We start from the raw sequence: 18,572 nt of genomic DNA on the forward strand, positions 1-18,572 counted from the left end.
CCCCCGCTTTCCCCGCCCCCCTAATCTCTGGTGATAGAGTTTGAGCCATTGAGCTTAGCCCTGTACACATCAGTTATTCTAAGAGCAAAGCTCTACAGCTACTTTTGATGCTAAAATATAGATCAGATAATCATATAAAGTAGTTTACATAAACATAAATGTCTGAACAAATGTAGTACCTTGCTAGTGATGAATTTATATTTATCTAGCTTTTTAAAAACATCTTTTCTTTCTTCTTTGTGGTCGGTCCTGAGCTTTGACATTCTCTCTTAGGTACCTGTTCTAGTATTAAAGTCCTCGAAGGCTCATTGATAGCAATATGTTCAGGCTTTCTTAAACAGGAAGAGCCAATCCCTTATCTGTGTGTGTGTGTGTTCACATGCCAGTACATGCATGTATGTGCACGTATGGGAGTGTGTGCACTTGGAGACTAGATAACAACCTTGAGTATCTTCCTTAGTCACTCTCTGTCTTAGTTTTTGAGATAGGAGCTCACCTGTAAGCTAGATTGGCTTGGCTACCAAGCCCCAGGGATATTCCTGTCTGTTTTCCCAGTACTGCTATAATAGGCTACCACGCATGTGCTACCATGCCCAGGTTTTCTGTGTGGGTCCTGGGAGGTCAAACTTAGGTAGGTCCTCATGCTTGCATGGCAAGTGTTTTACCAACTGAACCATCTCCTCACCCCCATAATCCTGTCTCTCTGAGGAGGAAATTGCATGGTCCACCTCTGACCCGTATTCCTCTCACTCAGTAAACGTAAGGACTAAAGGCCAGATGCAGCGTGGAACTCCTGCTCCTCATTCACCCTTTCATCATCCTTTAACAGCTACCTACTGTGTGCCAGACATTTTCCCGGGTGTAGCTACCTACTGTGTGCCAGTATTTTTCCCAGGTGCAGGAACTGCAGCGATAAGAGAGCCACAGTTCCATTGTTCTGTTGGGGTCTATAAATGTAACTCAATCACTTCCACATACTGAGATAGAAAAAAATTAGCAAGGGCCATGGTATTCTGATCAGAGATCTGTCTCTTAGCATGAAAAGAAGAGTTCTGGGGATGTTAGAGCAAGGTCTTGGTGAATAGGAGAGTTTTTCTGACTGGGGAGACTTGAGGAGGACCACCTAGAACCATATGGTAGCCAGGAATCCACATGTGGTGATATAAATTTAAATGAACTAAACTTGAACAATTTTTTCCTTTTTAAGAGAACAGTTTCTCTGGCTATACGTCAAGTGCCTGGTAGCCATGTGTGGCTAGTAGCTATCACACTCTGCATCACAGAGAGAGTCATTTTCCATGACTGTGATAAGTTCCACTGGACAGAAGTATTTATGAGCAAGAGGAAACAACACAGTCGACATCTCTGAGGAATGAAAGTCTGCACCATCTTTGGGGAACAATGAAAATCTAGGAAGCAGCTACAGAGCTTGATTTTCCAAATTGTAATCCCCCCCCCCCCAGGAATGTGACAGATGTAAGTTTGCTGTACATTCTGGGAAATTTCCACACAGTGGCCTAACAATAGTACTTCTCTTAGTAGCAGACGGTGATCTTTAAGAAAGCTGCAGCTTTATAGTCTACCTGAATTAAGGGTAATTTATCTCCCCCACCCTAGAACAGGATTTTGGAGCAATATTTTAAAGGGAATGAGCTTCTGTCTAAAGATTTGCAGATATAAGCACACATTAGTCGTCATAGTGAATCGGGAGGGAGGGACTATTTGCCCCACGTAGGAGATGAGGAACTGGAGACTCAAGAGATATTACACAATTTACTTGGTGTCTCTGTTGGGTTGCATCTTTAAAGGAGGCTGACAACGGAACACTGTGTCTTCCTGCTCAGATTTGTACTTTTTTTTTTCCTCAAATGGTTTCAGGGCATGTAGAACAACCCTGGCTACAGTTCCATAAAGTGTGGTCTCAGTTCAACTGTCACCATGGTAACCCTCGAGTCCATAGACGGTCTCCACCCTGGGACTTTTAGGAAAGATTCCCCTTCCTTCTCAATGCAAAGGCACCCTCACTGGAGCATTCATGGCTCCTCCAGAACAGAGATTCTCAAAGTGAGGCCCCCCCAAGCAAGTAGCATCAGCTGAAAACTTGTTAGAAGCACAGACTACCACCAGTGCAATAGTGACAAGTCTGTGTGTGTGTGTGTGTGTGTGTGTGTGTGTGTGTGAGAGAGAGAGAGAGAGAGCAAGCCAGCTGCTTTATGATTGGATTAGATGCTCAATCTAATCCAGAAGTGAATTCATATCCTGTGCTATAAATTCAGTCAGAAAGCCATGGCTGGGTGGGGGTGAGGGTTTCATCGGCCCTGGCCTTGGAAGTCACTGCTCTCACCATTTTGCTGTCCAGACACAACGTGCCAATGAAATTGTCTTGTCCAGAAAATGGTGCTGCCTACTATCAGCTTTGGCCAGAGTAGCTTCTTCCTGCAATCTGGCTGCATTTTCACTGAGCACCTTGTCTTCCTGCTCAGAATTTGTACAACCTGGTCCTGACTACCTGGTGACACAGCTGGAGTCAGGACCTTGGGATCCAGTTGCCCCTCCACCCCTCACTTGCATGGGATCTGGTTCCCTCTACCCCTCACCTGCAGGGAGGGCCTCGGCTCTTCCAATCCTTTTCTACTTTAATGGCTCTAACAATACCTATGTGACCATACCTACCAGCTGGGCGAATATTAAATCTACTGCTCAACATGAGAGTCTTTAAAAAATATCCCACGATTAATTAATTAGTTAATGACTTAACTAATTAATTGGGGGGGGAGGACTTGCTGTATCACCCAGATTGGCACCAAAGCTGCAGAGATCCTTCTGACGCCACCTTTAAGGAGTGCTGGGATTACAGACACGTGCAGCATGCCTGAGTTGACAGTATAACTTTTATAAGCACAGAAGACGCAGAGATGTATTTGTTTCTTTCTTCATACCTGCAAAACTACCAGACAAAGCAGCTCACAGTTCCTGGGAATAGCCCATCATGGTGGGTGAGGAAGTCATGGCAGCAGGAGCCTGCGATGCCTGGTCACATCGCATCTACAGCCAGGAAGCAGACCCAGACAAATGCAAGTGCCCGATACTTCTCCTTTGTATTCAGTCCAAGGTTCCAGCCACAGACCGGTGCTGCCCACCTTTAGGGTAGGTCTCTCCACCTCAATTAAGCCAATTTAAACGATCCCTCACAGACCAGGTCTAGAGGTCTATCTCCTCTGTGATGTTTAGATCACAGTAAAGCAGTTGAAGAACACTGGAGTCAGTATAAATGGATACAGAAAATGTGGTTCATTTACACAGTGGACTTAAAAATGAGGACACCATGCATTTTGCAGGCAAATGGATGGAACTGGAAAATACTATCCCAAATGAGTCAGCCCAGACCCAAAAGGACATTCATGGTATGCACTCACTAATGTGTGGATATTATTCAAAGAGTACAGAATACCCATGATACACCCCACAGACCCTAAGAAGCCAAACAAAAAGGAAGACCCAAGTGAGGATGCCTCAATTCTACTTAGAAGGGGGAACAAAATAATCATGGGAGCCAGAGGGAGGGAAGGACCTGGATGGGAGAGGGGAGAAGGGCGGAGGGAGAGGATCAGGTATGGGGGGGGGAGGGGGACAGGAAAGAAGCCCAGAGGACCAGGAGAATGAATGGAAATCTGAAGTTGCCGGGGTTGTGGTGTGGTAGGGGACTGAGGGATGGGAGGAACCTCTAGAAAGTCCCAGAGACCTGGGATGTGAAGGCTCCCAGGACAGCCATGCTAGCTAGCTAACTGAGACAGACGTCTGCAACTTACAGCCAATCACTGGAAGAGTTAGGGGAAGGATTGAAAGAGCTGAAGGAGATTGCAACCCCATAGGAAGACCAACAGAGCTAAGCCAGACCGAGACTAAGCCATCAACTAAAGAGCATGCATGGGCTGATCTGAGGCCCCGGGGCTCTATGTAGCAGGGGACTGACTGCCTTGTCTGGCCTCAGTGGGAGAGAATGCGCTTAATCCTGTAGAGAATTGATGCACCAGGGTAGGGGAATGTAAGGGAAGGAGCATCCTCACAGAGGCTAAGGGGAGGGGGTGAAGAACTCTGGGAGGGGAGTCAGGAGGGGGCAACATTTGGGATGTAAATATAAAATAATTAAAAGAAGAAATAGTAGCACTAGATTGAGACAGGAAAACACAGTACGGATGTGCAACCTAGAAAGCGTAGACTTGCAGGGAGGGGAAGTTAAGTGAACAGGAAGAAAAGAATGGTAATATTCACAGTGAGAAAGTTGGCTCTAATTTGAGAATCTGTTAATGATACTGATCAATAAAAATAAAATTAAATGCCTCACGTGGTGGCTCACGCCTTTAATCCCAGTACTCAGGAGGCAGAGGCAGGTGGATTTCTGAGTTCGAGGCCAGCCTGGTCTACAAAGTGAGTTCCAGGACAGCCAGGGCTATACAGAGAAACCCTGTCTCGAAAAAAAAAAAATTAAAAAGTCTTGGGAAAACAAAAATGTGGCTTCTGCTCTCAGAAAAGTGGCAACCCAACAGGGAGCATGAAGAAACAGCAGGTAACAGTATAATATATGTATGTGTGTGTGTGTGTGTGTGTGTGTGTATGTGTGTGTGTGTGTGTATGTATATATATAGTATTATATATACTATGAATAATATAACATATACTATATAGTATATGTTATACATGTGTATGTGTAATATATACACATATATAGCATATTATATATATACTATGTAGTGGCTATTCCTGGTTGTCAACTTGACTATATTTGGAATGAACTACAAGCCAGAATTGGAAGGCTCACCAGTGACCCTTATCTGGAGGCTTGGAGATCCTTATCTGGATTTTGGTATGGAGATCTTGAGCCATAGTGGCTATGGATTCCAGAAGATTGAATCTCCGAGTTTAAGGAACACACCTTTAATCTGGGCTGCACCTTTCATCTGGGATTAAAGGTGTGGTGGAACACACCTTTAATCTGGGCTACACCTTCTGCTGGAGACAATATAAGGACATTGGAAGAAGGGAGTCTAGCTCTTGCTCTTGCTCCTTTTCCTGCTTGCTTTGTGAGACTGAGTAACTGCTAGATCCTTGGACTTCCATTCACAGCTGCGACTGAACCATTGTTGGGAATTGGGCTGCCGACTGTAAGTCATCAATAAATTCCTTTACTATCTAGAGACTATCCATAAGTTCTGTGACTCTAGAGAACCTGACTAATACAGAAGTTGGTACCAAGAGTGGGGTATTCCTGTGACAACCTGACCATGTTTTGGGGAGGACTGTGGAAGGACTTTGGAACTTTGGGCTTGAAGATCCATTCGTTGTTAAGAGCTCTGTCAAATGTTGTGTAAGAGCTTGGAAGATAATGTTGAGAACAGTGCAGAAGATGGAGGTCTGGCTTGTGAAATTTCAGAGGGAAAATTAAAGACTCTTTTCAGGGCCATTGCTATTTTGATTGGGAAGATTCTGTGGTTCTGGTTAGCTGAGGCTGAAGAATCAGCTGTGATTAACAAAATACCAGAACTACTAAAGTGAAACTTTTGCATTACTGGGACTATTGATGCTGGTTAGCTGGAGCTAAGAAATTAGCGGTGATTAAGAAGAGACCAGCATCACTGAGGTGACATCTTCTGGGAAGTGTTTTCTGAGAGCACAGAGGCTGTGTTCCAGAGATAGCCAAGGTTGTACCTTGTGCTGTGGCTGGACTTGGTAATGTGTAAGGGTCACCCAGGTGGAACTGGTTTTGAAGGCATGAAGGGGACAGGCAGAGCAGCTGAGGCTCAGCACTGTGAGAGGCCATGGAAGGCCATTAGTGTTACAGGTGCAGCCTCAGTTGCAATTGATGGCCCAGGACTGAAGGGGTCATGCAGTGTTTTGGAGATGCCAGGACCATGAATGACCACCAAGAACAGCAATAGCAGTGGAGCACAGGCATCTGGAGCCTAGAGGAAAAGCTGTGTGCTACAATGGACAGGGCTGGAGAAGTGACCCAAGCCCTTGGAGGAGCCCAGAAGATCGTGAGTTGGATCCCAGGCATTGGACAGTTGGAGTTTAATTTTTGCTTTTGACTGTGACTGTGCCCTGATATTTTTTCCTCTTGAAGGAAGAAAGTTTTTTAGTGAAGCCCACAATTAAGAGACTTTTAATTGTAAAGACTTTGGATTTTAAGAGAGATTGAAATTTTAAGAATTTATAAAGACTGTGGGACTTTTAAAGTTATTTAGATCTTGGGGATGAATAAGAAACTAAGGGTTGAGGCTTACTATTGATGTGTTTGTGTGTCAAGTTGACAAGGGGTTAATTGTACTGGTTAGTTTTGTGTCAACTTGACACAGCTGGAGTTATCACAGAGAAAGGAGCTTCAGTTGAGGAAATGCATTCATGAGATCCAACTGTAAGGCATTTTCTCAATTAGTGATCAAGGGGGAAAGGCCCCTTGTGGGTGGAACCATCTCTGGGCTGGTAGTCTTGAGTTTTATAAGAGAGCAGGCTGAGCAAGCCAAGGGAAGCAAGCCAGTAAAGAACATCCCTCCATGGCCTCTGCATCAGCTCCTGCTTCCTGACCTGCTTGAGTTCCAGTCCTGACTTCCTTTGGTGATGAACAGCAGTAAGGAAATGTAAGCCGAATAAACCCTTTCCTCCCCAATTTGCTTCTTGGTCATGAAGTTTGTGTAGGAATAGAGATCCTGACTAAGACATACTATAAACAATATACATATACTACATATATATATAATATATATAATATGTGTATATCTGTGTAGCCACAGGCTCCATAGGAGAGGAATAAGCAATGGACTGCAGTGGGAAACTTTGACTTGGGACTGGACAAAGAATCCACAGAGGAGTTTGCTATGATCTAGACCTTGACGTATGAACACTTATGAACTATTACATGTGTGATGGCGATGGGTTGGAAGCCAGAAAGAGGTTCACACACCAGAGTCCATACTTATTAATTCTCTTAGATCTTTGTACATCTTAGTTGCTTCATCTTCATAAGAGCTGGGGAGATGGATCAGTGGGCATAGCGCTTGCTGGGCAAGCATGAGAACAGGAGCTTGGATCTCCAGAACCCACATAAAGCTAGATATGGTAGCATTCCTCTGTAATACCAGAATGCCTACAGCAATACGGGAGGCAGAGATGGGAGCTGGAAGCTCTAGGGCCAGTTAGCCTGACATGTGCAGCAGTACAGTAACAGGAGACCTAACAAGATGGAAGGTCAGGCCCAGAACCCGAGGCTGTCCTCTGACTTCCATGTGTGTGAAGGCACATGTGTGTGTGCATGTGTACACAGAAGGGAAGGGTGATGATGCTTTGAATTTTGACCTGGAAAAATGGAAAGCATGAGTTAGCGTGCTTCACTTCATTGCTGACTGGAATGAAGGTCTATTGTCCTAAGACTGGGGCTGGATTTTACTGGACAGCTTTTAGATCTGAAGGATCCCAGTGGATCCTCCTCGTGAAAAGTACCAGGCCCTAGGAAACTAGAGCTAAAGCTCTTTCAAGGCTTGGTTTGACTCCAGGAATTTGGGGTCTTTTGACTCCTTGCATATCCAGAGCAGTCCAAGGGCCTGGGCATCTGGCCACCCTGGCTACTCAAACAAGATGTCACTAAACTCAGCCTTGCATCACTGGGACTGATTATCTGTCACCTAGAATCTTTCAGTAGCTACCTAGCTAGTTAGCTCCACCTCTGCTTCCTCCAACCCTGAATCTCTTCCCAACAAGTTACCTCAATCTTCTGCCTAAAATCCTGTGTGAGTTCCCAGTTCCCTCAAAGTGAAAGCTAAGGTCTTATGACATCCTTCAGGGCCCAGGATCTGTTTCCTGCCTGACTCCATTTCCTGCTGCTCTCCCCTTGGGCTCTGCTGCCTCCTCCCTCAGATTCTGCTGCCTCCTCCATCAGACTCGGCTGCCTCTTCCCTTTGCTCTGACTATACCCTCTGATTGGAGAGTCTTTCTTGAGGATATCCACATGCAACTGCCTCACTCCTTCAAATCTTTGCTCAAGTGTCAACTTCTCAAGGAAGCTCCTGACAACCCTTTCTAAAATAGTAACTGCATGCCGCCTCCCCGCAGCACGCTGCAACCCAGTTACCCTGCGATTATCTCTTCTACGAGCATTCATCGCCCAACTCACCTCGTCATTTACTGATTTTTCTCCTTGGCTCTTTCTCCGTCTCCCTTCCCTAGATGACGACAAGCCACATGAAGGCAGTGACTTTGACAGGTCTGCTGTATCCTAAGTGCCTAGAGCAGAAATACTGGCTGGTTTTGACTTGGTTCATTTGTACTGCTGCAGGCAGGCCAGGGAGCAAGACTACTTTCCACTGGTGATGATCAGTCAGTTGGTAACCAACTTCCATGGAGGATCTGAGTTCATTCCAGGGCAGAAGCAATTTACCTCCCATTGTCACGCTGAAAGTTGAGTCTAAACCTTGCACAAAGCTCTGGTCAGCTGATTCCTGATGAATCTTCTTTTCTGAGGGTCTCGGGTTAAGAGAGAGTTCTGGGGCTTTGAGGAAGCAAGCTGGGAAGCAAGACAGTAAGCGGATCCCCACTTAGGGCTGAGTGGGAGGAATTTTGCAATCCTGCAAAAGGGCCAGACTAGCTTTTCAGAGCTTTTCTCCTGAGATGAATGTGGTATTGCAACACCTAGAATCCCAGGATTTGAGAGGATGAAGCAGGAGGATTTCTTTTCAGCCAGCCTATTCAACATAGCAACTTTGATATTAGCCTGCAACACAGAGCCTATCTCAAAAAACAATGGGGCTGGAAAGACAGCCCAGCCATTAAGGGCACTTGTTCTTGCAGAGGATCTACATTTGATTCTCAGCACTGAGAAGGTAGCTCAAAAGTATCCACAATTTCAGTTCTGGGGAATCTAATGACATTCTCTTCTGGCCTTTGTATACACCAGGCACACATATGGTGCCCAGACATACATACATGCAGGCAAAACACCCACCAATGTTTCTTTTTAATTGGGATATACAGATTCAAGGCTGGAGAAACAGCTCAGTGGTTAAGAGCATTTGCTGTTCATGCACGGGTCACAGTGTGGCTCACAAACACCTGTACCTTCTGCCCAGCGCCCCCACCCCCACCCCCCGCCAATGTCCTCTTCCCTTTTGTACTTGCAGGGAGCCCTAGGTTTGATTCCTAGAAAAACAAAGTCAGGAGGCAGAGACAGAAGGATCAAGAGTTCAAGGTCATCCTACATTATTTAGTGAGTTCGAGGCTAACCTGGATTACAGAGATCCTGTGTGTTGACACCTGTGTCACAAACAAATAAGAAACAATAAAAAAGAACGCCTGAAAAATGAAACATAAAGCCCCAGTCTCCCCATTCTATGGACCTCGGTTGTCTGAGCCTGGCAGGCTTATTCCTGACGACGCAGTGGCTGAATGAAATGAGGAGGGTGTTGGTGCTGATCTCGCCTGTCAGTGCTCTGCACTCTGAGTCAAACCTACAAGAGAGGGAGCACGGTAAACAGGGGACTGGGTGCTCAGCCCCGTCAGGTCAACTCCACCTCTAAGCTACATTTTAATGCGTCCAAAAGGAACAGTTAAGCCTACACTGTCTTCCTTTCCACAGTCTGGGGATCAAGTGAAATAATGTATATGAAAATGTTCCTAACAGAATAAAGAGCTTTGCCAACAGTGAGAAATTGCTTTTATTCCAAATGATGTCAAGGGTGAGATTTCTAAGAAGTCATTTGTGTGGGTTGTTATTTGAAATCTTGTTTTGCTCTCTCTCTCTCTCTTTCTCTCTCTCTCTCCCCCTGTGTGTGTGTGAGAGAGAGAGAGAGAGACAGAGACAGTCAGAGACAGACAGACAGAGACACAGAGACAGACAAACAGAGAGACAGAGAAAGACACATAGACACAGACACACACAGACACACAGACAAAGAGAGAAAAAACACACAGGGAGATAGACAGGCAGCCACACACACAGAAACAGACAGACAGAGACTGAGAGAGATAGTGACAAACACACAGAGAAACAGAGACAAGTAGACAGACAGACACAGGCACACACACAGAGAGAGAGAGAGAGAGAGAGAGGAAGAGGAAGAGAGAGAGAGAGAGAGGAAGAGGAAGAGAGAGAGAGAGAGGAAGAGGAAGAGAGAGAGAGAGAGGAAGAGAGAGAGAGAGAGAGAGAGAGAGAGAGAGAGAGAGAGAGAGAGAGCAGGGCCTGCTTTATCCAGAACAGAGTAAGTGTGGTCTGAGTACCCAGTTTATTCTGAGGTATTCTGATGCTGTCTGGATGAGCACACTCAATTGTGTTCTACCCTTCTCTGACATGCAACCCTGCTACTTAGTTGTGAGCTAGGATCTTCGGGGCCACTGGAAGGAGGGGAAATTGGATCAGTAGCTCTGTTTGCTCAGGACCTGAGTAGCTATCAGTAGAAGCAGATCTGTTCTCTGCCCAGAGTCACCATTATCTCCTTCCACTCTGCAACTTGCATGTCTCTAACATCTTATTATTCCTAGCTAAGAAATGAGAAGACTTGGGGTCAGAGAGGTCTAGCTCGTTGGGAACCGGCAGCAGTGGCTTCTGAGTGACGCTGTGGCGTCTGCTGTCAAAGCCCGGCAGCTTCCATTGTGCATTAGCTGCTTGCCTCCGTGTGAGAAAAGACTTCATGTCTAGACGGGGCTCACCTCAAACTCAGAGATCCATCTGCTTGTGTCTCACAGCTACTAGGACTACTGAACTAGTGGACTATTCCAACTGATAGCCACACACTCTCCAAGGGGGTCTCACTGGGTACACAAACCACACTTAAAGGCAGGCCTTGTGCCCAGCAATGGATAATGAACACAAAACAATGAGCCCAATGGCATTTTCTGACGGTTTGGTTTTGTCTCAATGCTTTGTCTGGGCAATTTTTTAAACTTACAGGTCTTTTGCTTGTGTGTGTGTGTGTGTGTTTATATGTTTCTTGTACTATTTTTGGCTCCTTTTTCTTCTGCTTGTTTGTTTGGCTTGTCCTATTCTGGTTTGTTTGTTATTTTATTTTGTATTGTTACTACCACCACCACCACCATCACCATCATCATCATCATCATTTTAGATGCCTGTTGGCTTTGTAGTGAGAAAAAATGTGGACCTGCCTGACAGTCTCGTGTGCTTCCGGTAATAGCCTCTGGTGCTCTTGGCTGTTTCCCAAGAGCCATAGCTTCTACTCAAGGAGGCCCTGGGTCTTTAAATATCCTTATAAAGTCCGGTGCAGTACTTCGGACTCATGACAGTGCTGGACAGTGTTGTCCAATGGGTTGAGCAGTGGTGGCGGTAAGCCAGTCAGGTGATAACAGGCATTCTCATCAGAAGTAGCTGACTGAGTGAACCTCTTATACTCAGTGGTTCTGAGGTATCGTTTGCTTCAGCATCCGGGCACAGGGATGAGCCTGGGCAGTTTACAGCTGGCACTTGGGAGAGTTGTACGCACAGGCATTGTTGGCCTTAGCAGTCTTTCTGTCCCACTTCCCGGTATTTGGATGGTTCTAGGTCTGGGTGCCCTGAGTTTGTCTGCCCTGTGATCTACTGAAGTGGCTGTAGGGCAGGAATCCTTCTCACACAGAAGAGTGCACTAGTGAGATGTGTGGGTGAGTACGTGTGTTTATTTAGAAAGCATTTTGAGAGAAGAAAAATGGAGGAAGGACACAGATAGAATAGAGGGATGACGGCAGCAAGAAGGGAAATTGAGAACTGAGGGAGAGAGAAAGACAGAAATGCTAGTCTACGATGCCAGACATCCTGACATGCCAGGAAGAGGTTGGCCATGGGAGGTGGGACTTCCTGTGTCATAGCAAATATTCAGCACGTCCTCTGGCACAGCACTGTAGTTGATGACGCCAAGGGCACATGCGCTGAAGGCTTGGTTCCTATTGGGAGGTGGGGCCTACTGGAGGTCCTTTGGGGCACACCCTTGACGGGTAGCAAGCCACTCTTTCACTGTGCCTTCTTCAGCCCCTGAACTGAGCAATTTACTCGGTCTCTGTCTTGCTCCCAGCAGGCTGTGTGGTCTCACTGGAGGACTAAAGAAAGGGACCTTCAATCTTAGAAACCCCAAAACCATGAGTTGTGGCCAATCTTTTCCCTCTTTATGAAGCATATCAGGTTATTTCCTTACAGCGGTGGAGAACTGACTAACATACTTGATATGGGTTTGTGGGAGAGCAAAGCCAGAATAATGAAAGAACCAACTTGCACCTTCTAATGCTTTCAAGGTATCTCCATCCGTTTTCTGCAGCCATAGTAGGATGCTTGATGCTAGGAAATTTATAAAGGAAAGAGGTCTCTTTAGGGTAGTAGAGAGTGGGACTCTCAAGAATCTGATGACAACAACTGCCAAGTTTCTCCAGAGGGTCTTGTTCTGCTTCAACTCATAGCAGAAAAACTAGTGGCTGCATGCTAGAAAGGCAGGACACAGGTGTGGCCTGGCTTTATAACAGCCCGTTCCTTCAGTAGCTAATCTTGTCGTCAGCGTTAACCCCTCTTATGGAACTAGTCACCTCTTAAAGACTTCATCACCCCTCAACACCATTAGAATAGGAACCAAATGTCAACATGCACTTCAGAGGAGACAACCCATATTCAGACCACAGCAGGAGGAACTAAAGCAGGAAGTTTTGGTGTCACACCCACACTACAGACATAACACGATCCAGGCTGGTGGTGTGACTGGCCACATCTTCCTAGTGTGTAAAGTAAGGATCTGGGGTTGGATAATGTCTGAGATGCTTCTTGTCCTCCCATGAGCTCTTGAAAGCTAAGGGTACAAGGAACTTGAGGTGGGCTTGATGGCGACCCTCTGGCTCAAGGGAAGGAAACATGCGAGCCCCCAGTGAGAGAGGACTTCAGTTTGGGAAGACAAGACATGGTCGGTCATGTGGGCGTAACTGGATGAGAGAGCGGTACCTGCTGAAGCAACAGGTTTGTCATCCCTTGACAAACCCTGCAGCCCAGGTGGAGGTCTGGGCTTGCAAAACACTGGCTAAGCATGGCAAGACATTAATCTGTGGGGGGAGAGACTAGCGGGTATGGGTATGTGCATCAGCTGACCACAGGACAAGGACTAGGAATGACAACAGCAGGAAATGGGACAGGGAACGAGGCAAGAATGTTCTGATCTTCCTGTATACATCGCCACACCCAGTTTACATTTTACTGGAGAGAAAAACCTAGGGCTTCTTGGACGCTAGGTAAGCACTCTGAACAACCTCCAACTGAGCCCCATTCTGAGCCCAAATTGCAGAGCCCATCTTTATGCAGAGCAATTTGGGCATAAGGAGTGTGCACTGGGGCTCTTTAGTATGGGGGAGGGGAATGCTAACAGAGATGACACTTCCACTCTTCAACACGGGAAAGTGCAGTTGACTGATTAGTGCGCATATGAGAACAGATATCATTTTATTTGTTTTCTAAACTAGCCTGGCAGGGCCTGGGTAGTTACTTAGTTTTTAAATAAGGGAGATAAAAAAAAACAACATCTAGGAGTCTGCGGTTGTGCTCACGTGTGTCACAGCTTGTGAGGAGGTTGCTGAAATCCCAAATCAATAAGATAATTGAGTTATTTCTCTTGAGTGTTTCAGGCTATTACTTTAAGTGGACACAGGGCAGTTGGCTGTGTTTGTTGAGCTGTAATCAGCTTTGGACTCATTGGGCACATTGATCTCTTCCAACACCATTTGGTGTTTGCGTTGAACTGGGAGAAGTTGCCTCTGTCTCCTCCGTTCAGCCCATTCCTCCCTCTGTCCTTCCTCCCCATTCCCTGGGCTTCTGAAAAACCAAAGCAAACACGTATTTTCCTCTGCCAGCTGGGCTGGAAGCTTTCCGCTCCACATCACTTGTTCTAATGGCAGAAATCAATTTTCTAAGATGCTACACTTCTACACACACACACACACACACACACACACACACACACACACACACACCCTCTTCTCAACAAATGTGCTTTTTAATTTAGAAAAAGCGTCAAAACAACAGGTCCACTATAGTTCTGCAGTGTGTCCTAGGGCAGAAAAGCAGTTCCCAATCCAGCAAGGGACATTGTCCTCATTGAAGCTGCTCTCAGCTCACAATCCCAACCTTTGTGACGACCAAAGAATCATGGCCTGTCCCTTTCCCCTCAGACTCCACCCTGCTGGCCCCCAAAGGTCACTGTCAGTGATGTCACGGGAAAATATGTGTTAAGAGAGCCTGTCCTCAAAGCAGCCCTGGAAACTGTTGGTGGATTCCAGAAAGTTGGCAGGGTTGGCCTCCTTCTGCTCAGCCCTGGCCCTGAGGAACTCCTCCATCTTGAATGCAGAACACTGGGGAAGGACTCCACTGGGGCTGATGTGACCTGGGTGGGTGATCCCTCTGACAGTGTGGATGCGCTGCCCTCTACTGTGGCTCCCATATCCTCTCCCCTGGCAACCCATGGAGCACATGGGTGGCCTAGCCCCTCCCTCCAGCCCCCAGCCTCTCCCTGCATAGCTGCTTTTTCTCTTCTTTGTGTTTGTTCCCCTCTTGAATCCCCTCCTCCCTTCACCTTTACTAGACTCCCACAAAGAGATGCAGACTCAGGCACATCCCATCCTGCTTCACACATCCAGCGCTCTCTATTAACCCTCTCCGGCTCTAACTGGGGACCAGAAAATAATCCAGCCAAAGCCCAGACTTGTCAGCAGTGCCTTCAGCTAGAGCCCACATAGGCTGTTCACCTGTTAAGAGCCTCTCACAAAAAGTGTAAGGTTGCAGACATCATGGAAAATGTAGAAAGGAACTCAAACTCCAGAAGAAGATCTCCACCAAGATCCCACCAACCAAAGAACATACAAGGGCTGGGCCTAGGCCTCCCCTGCATATATGTAGCAGATGTGCAGCTTGGTCTTCATGTGAGTACTGAATAACTGGAGCAGAGACTATCCCAAAAGCTGTTATATGTATGTGGGATGTGTTCTTCTAGTTGGGCTGCCTTGTCAGGCCTCAATGGAAAAAGATGTGCCTAGACTCACAGACTCAACATGGGGGTGGGCGCCCACTCAGAGGAGAAGGGAAGGGGCATGGGAGAGCGAGTGACCAGGGGTCATCAGTGAGTGGAATGCAAAGCGAATAAGTAAAAATAAATAAAATAAGTATAAAGAGACAGATAGATAAATAGATCAATAAATAGTTCACCTTCTTAGTGCTGCCTACAGGACTTGGACTGTCCTGGGTATCTGCACGTGACTTCCAATGATGCTTCAAGCTACTCCTGTTGGGAGCTGACTGCACTATGATTTTTTAAGCTAAGAAGACCAGGGCAGGGTAGGGAGGTATTAAATAGCCAGGTAAGTAAAGTGTTTACCTTATAAGCTTGAAGACCTGAGTGCTGATCTATAAAACCCATGCTTTAAAAGACAGCTATGGTTGCTTGTGCCTGTTATTCCAAGTCTGCAAAGCAGAGACAGACAGATCCCTGGGGCTCTGGGGCTCGCCAGCCTAGCTACTTTTTGTTGTTGTTAAAAAGAAGAAAAGCAATAAATAAATAAACGAATAAATAAGGAAATAAATAAATAAAATGGTCATTGAGTACTGATGAGGCTAGGTTGTTCTCTGTCCTTCACACATACATGCACATAGTACATACACATAATCACACGCGTGCACATACACATACACACACACACACACAAGCACAGGTACACAGACAGACAGACACAATACATGTAGCAGGTTTAAAAGTAGGCTTTTTGCCTTGAAATCTAAGACTCTGTACTACCCTGCACTTCAGAAGCTAGCCAGGATTATTTACCCTACAGAAGGAAGGGAAGGGGGTGTGCATATGCTTACACACACACACACACACACACACACACACACACACACACACACACACAGAGTGTGTAGTGGGAATTAGTTAACTGCCTTTGAGCTCCCGGTGGGTCACACATGTGCACCTGCCCAAATCTCTAGATTTGAGAATGAAACACACACACACACACACACACACACACACACACACACACACACACACGCCAGTTAATTTTGATACGACTTGGCTAGCTCAAAAGCCGGGCACTTCTAATCCTTCCCAAGGCTAGCAAACACTCTCCTCTGGTGTACCTGAATTAACCTCCAAATCTACATTTTATTTTGTTCTGTCTTGGCAGAACTAAACTGTCAACTATCTTGCCTTGTGTGTTCTTTCCTGGGCAGTATCTTTCTGTCTGTAGGTGAATAAGGCAATTTTTTGTCCAGTGGCTACCTTGCCACAACTGGAGTAACTTAATATGGCAGTTTTGATGCTCAAATTTTTCTTTGAAAGAGGAATGGGGAAGCTGTCAGGAGCAAACATGTCTCTTTGTCAAATGATCCCTAATAATAAAATAATGTTAAATGTCACATTCTGTGGATTTCTGATGTTTTTGAAGATTATTATGTAAAGTATATCTGAACTGTTAAACCTTAGCTACTCTTAGCCATTTCTATTTGCGTAAACTGAAAACACTTTGTTATAGTTAAATCAGAATCCAGTATAACCATAAGTTTACTATCTGACCCTTGACTTGTGCTACTTAATCATCCTAAACAATTTGTAATAGCAGCCTTGTGTTCTTAAATGAGTTGCATAGGCACAATGCCTACCTAAGAGTAACAATATTAATCTCAAATTTTGAATCAATATAAAAATTTATACCAATGGAAACCTTAAATCTGTATCAATATAAATTCTGTAACAATGTAAGAAAATATAACTTTGGTTTTGCATCAATTATAATTATTTCTATCAATGTAAGATTATGGCTACACAATGCTTTGTTCAAGAATAAAATTAGTGGTCCATTCCATCTGTTTCCTTCGTGTTCAAAATTATGACCATTTCCAAATTATCCCTTAAAATGACAGCCTATCTATAATTTATAAGTAACCATAACCAGACACCCACACCCAAGGGATTTGGATGATGGTTCTCCATGGCTTCTTCCTGCTGAATGGGAGCAATGAGAAATTCTTTAAATGGATGGGGAGGGGGAGGAAATTAGAAAAAGTGGTTAAGAAAGTTAGCTTTAGCATCTGTTATTCAGTCTCTGTATGCTTAGAAGGCTCGGGGGTTGACTGGAGTTTTGTCTAGATCCTTCTGAAATGTTGGATGAAGCAAGATCATCTGGAATCAGCAGCAATTCCTGAAGCTGTTCAGGATGCAAGTATTTGGACAGCATTAGGAAGCAGGGGGGCTGGAACAGCAGGACATTTCAGCGTACCAGCAGATGAATCTTGTCAGAGTTGTACATTCTGCAGTATATGAATCTCACAACCAAAGTTTTAGTAGTATTAAGGTATTTGTATGGATCGTGCAAGGTGAAGAGATCAGCTAAGGATAAAATCTTGCTCCTTGCTTGAGCAGGGGAAAGACAACTATCCTTTTATGAGTTAATTTGATCAATAACCAATTGTGATAAATCTTCATTCATGCCACATGAAGGAAGGCACAAAGAATCTTAAGGATTCTATAACCAGGAAGATTTATTGTCTAATTTTATCTGAAGTTTTGGCTAGAGACATTATTGTGTCTAAGCCGATTACTGGGCTGTTCCCATGTTGAGGAATCAGCAGATCAAGTAACCTGTCCTGTTTGATTTTCTTGAAACTGTTTTTTTTTTTTTTCTGTAGCCAAGATCTTCAGGGATCTTCTCCTGTCATATCTGATCCATACTGGAAAGGACCCAAAGCCTTTTCTCCTCTCCTGTCAACACAAATACAGAGCCTCTCTCCCCAAATAGCATGTCCTCAGTTCAGTAACTGGAAATCATTAAAGGTGTAGATGGAATTAATTTAGTAGCTTGTCTCCTTGCCCAAAGGAATTTTAATATAACCAACTGTCTTAGGGTTTTACTGCTGTGAGCAGACACCATGACTAAGGCAACTCTTATGAGGACAACATTTAATTGGGGCTGGCTTACAGGTTCAGAGGTTCAGTCCACTATCATCAAGGCAGGAACATGGCAACATCCAGGCAGGCATAGTGCAGGAGGAGCTGAGAGTTCAACAGTGACAGACCTACTCCAACAAGGCCACAACTTCTAATAGTGCCAGTCCCTAGCCCAAGCATATACAAACCATCATGCCACCAAACTTATAACCACAAGAATTTTGGTAATTAAAATGATTAGTTTTTAATAGTGAGAGGTCTAAGTTTCTACTGTCTGAGATAGGTTAGGCTACCTATCCCCTGATTATGGCCCGCTTTTTAAGGATCAAAAGCTTCAATATTTATTATCTATGTCTACTTATTGTGTAAGCCTATTTTCAGGCTCTATTTTTGTCATACTAGGCAAAGCAATCCCAGAAATACCATGTAGACCATAGTCAAAGATCATGAGCATTTGCCCTGGCAAGACCTTTTCAAATCTTCTCTAAACCTTTTTTTTTTCATTCAATCTCCCCATATTCTCTCTCTATGGAGCTTAATATCTCTGTGGGTATATATTCCCTTTCTTTTTATGTAGCTTGGATTAACATAAGTTTCTTCTGTATTTAGTCTTAACTAAATTCCCTTCTACTTACTGTA

The sequence above is a fragment of the Mus musculus genome, chromosome 1, assembly GCF_000001635.26.
Source record: "Mus musculus strain C57BL/6J chromosome 1, GRCm38.p6 C57BL/6J".
Classification (NCBI taxonomy): domain Eukaryota; kingdom Metazoa; phylum Chordata; class Mammalia; order Rodentia; family Muridae; genus Mus; species Mus musculus.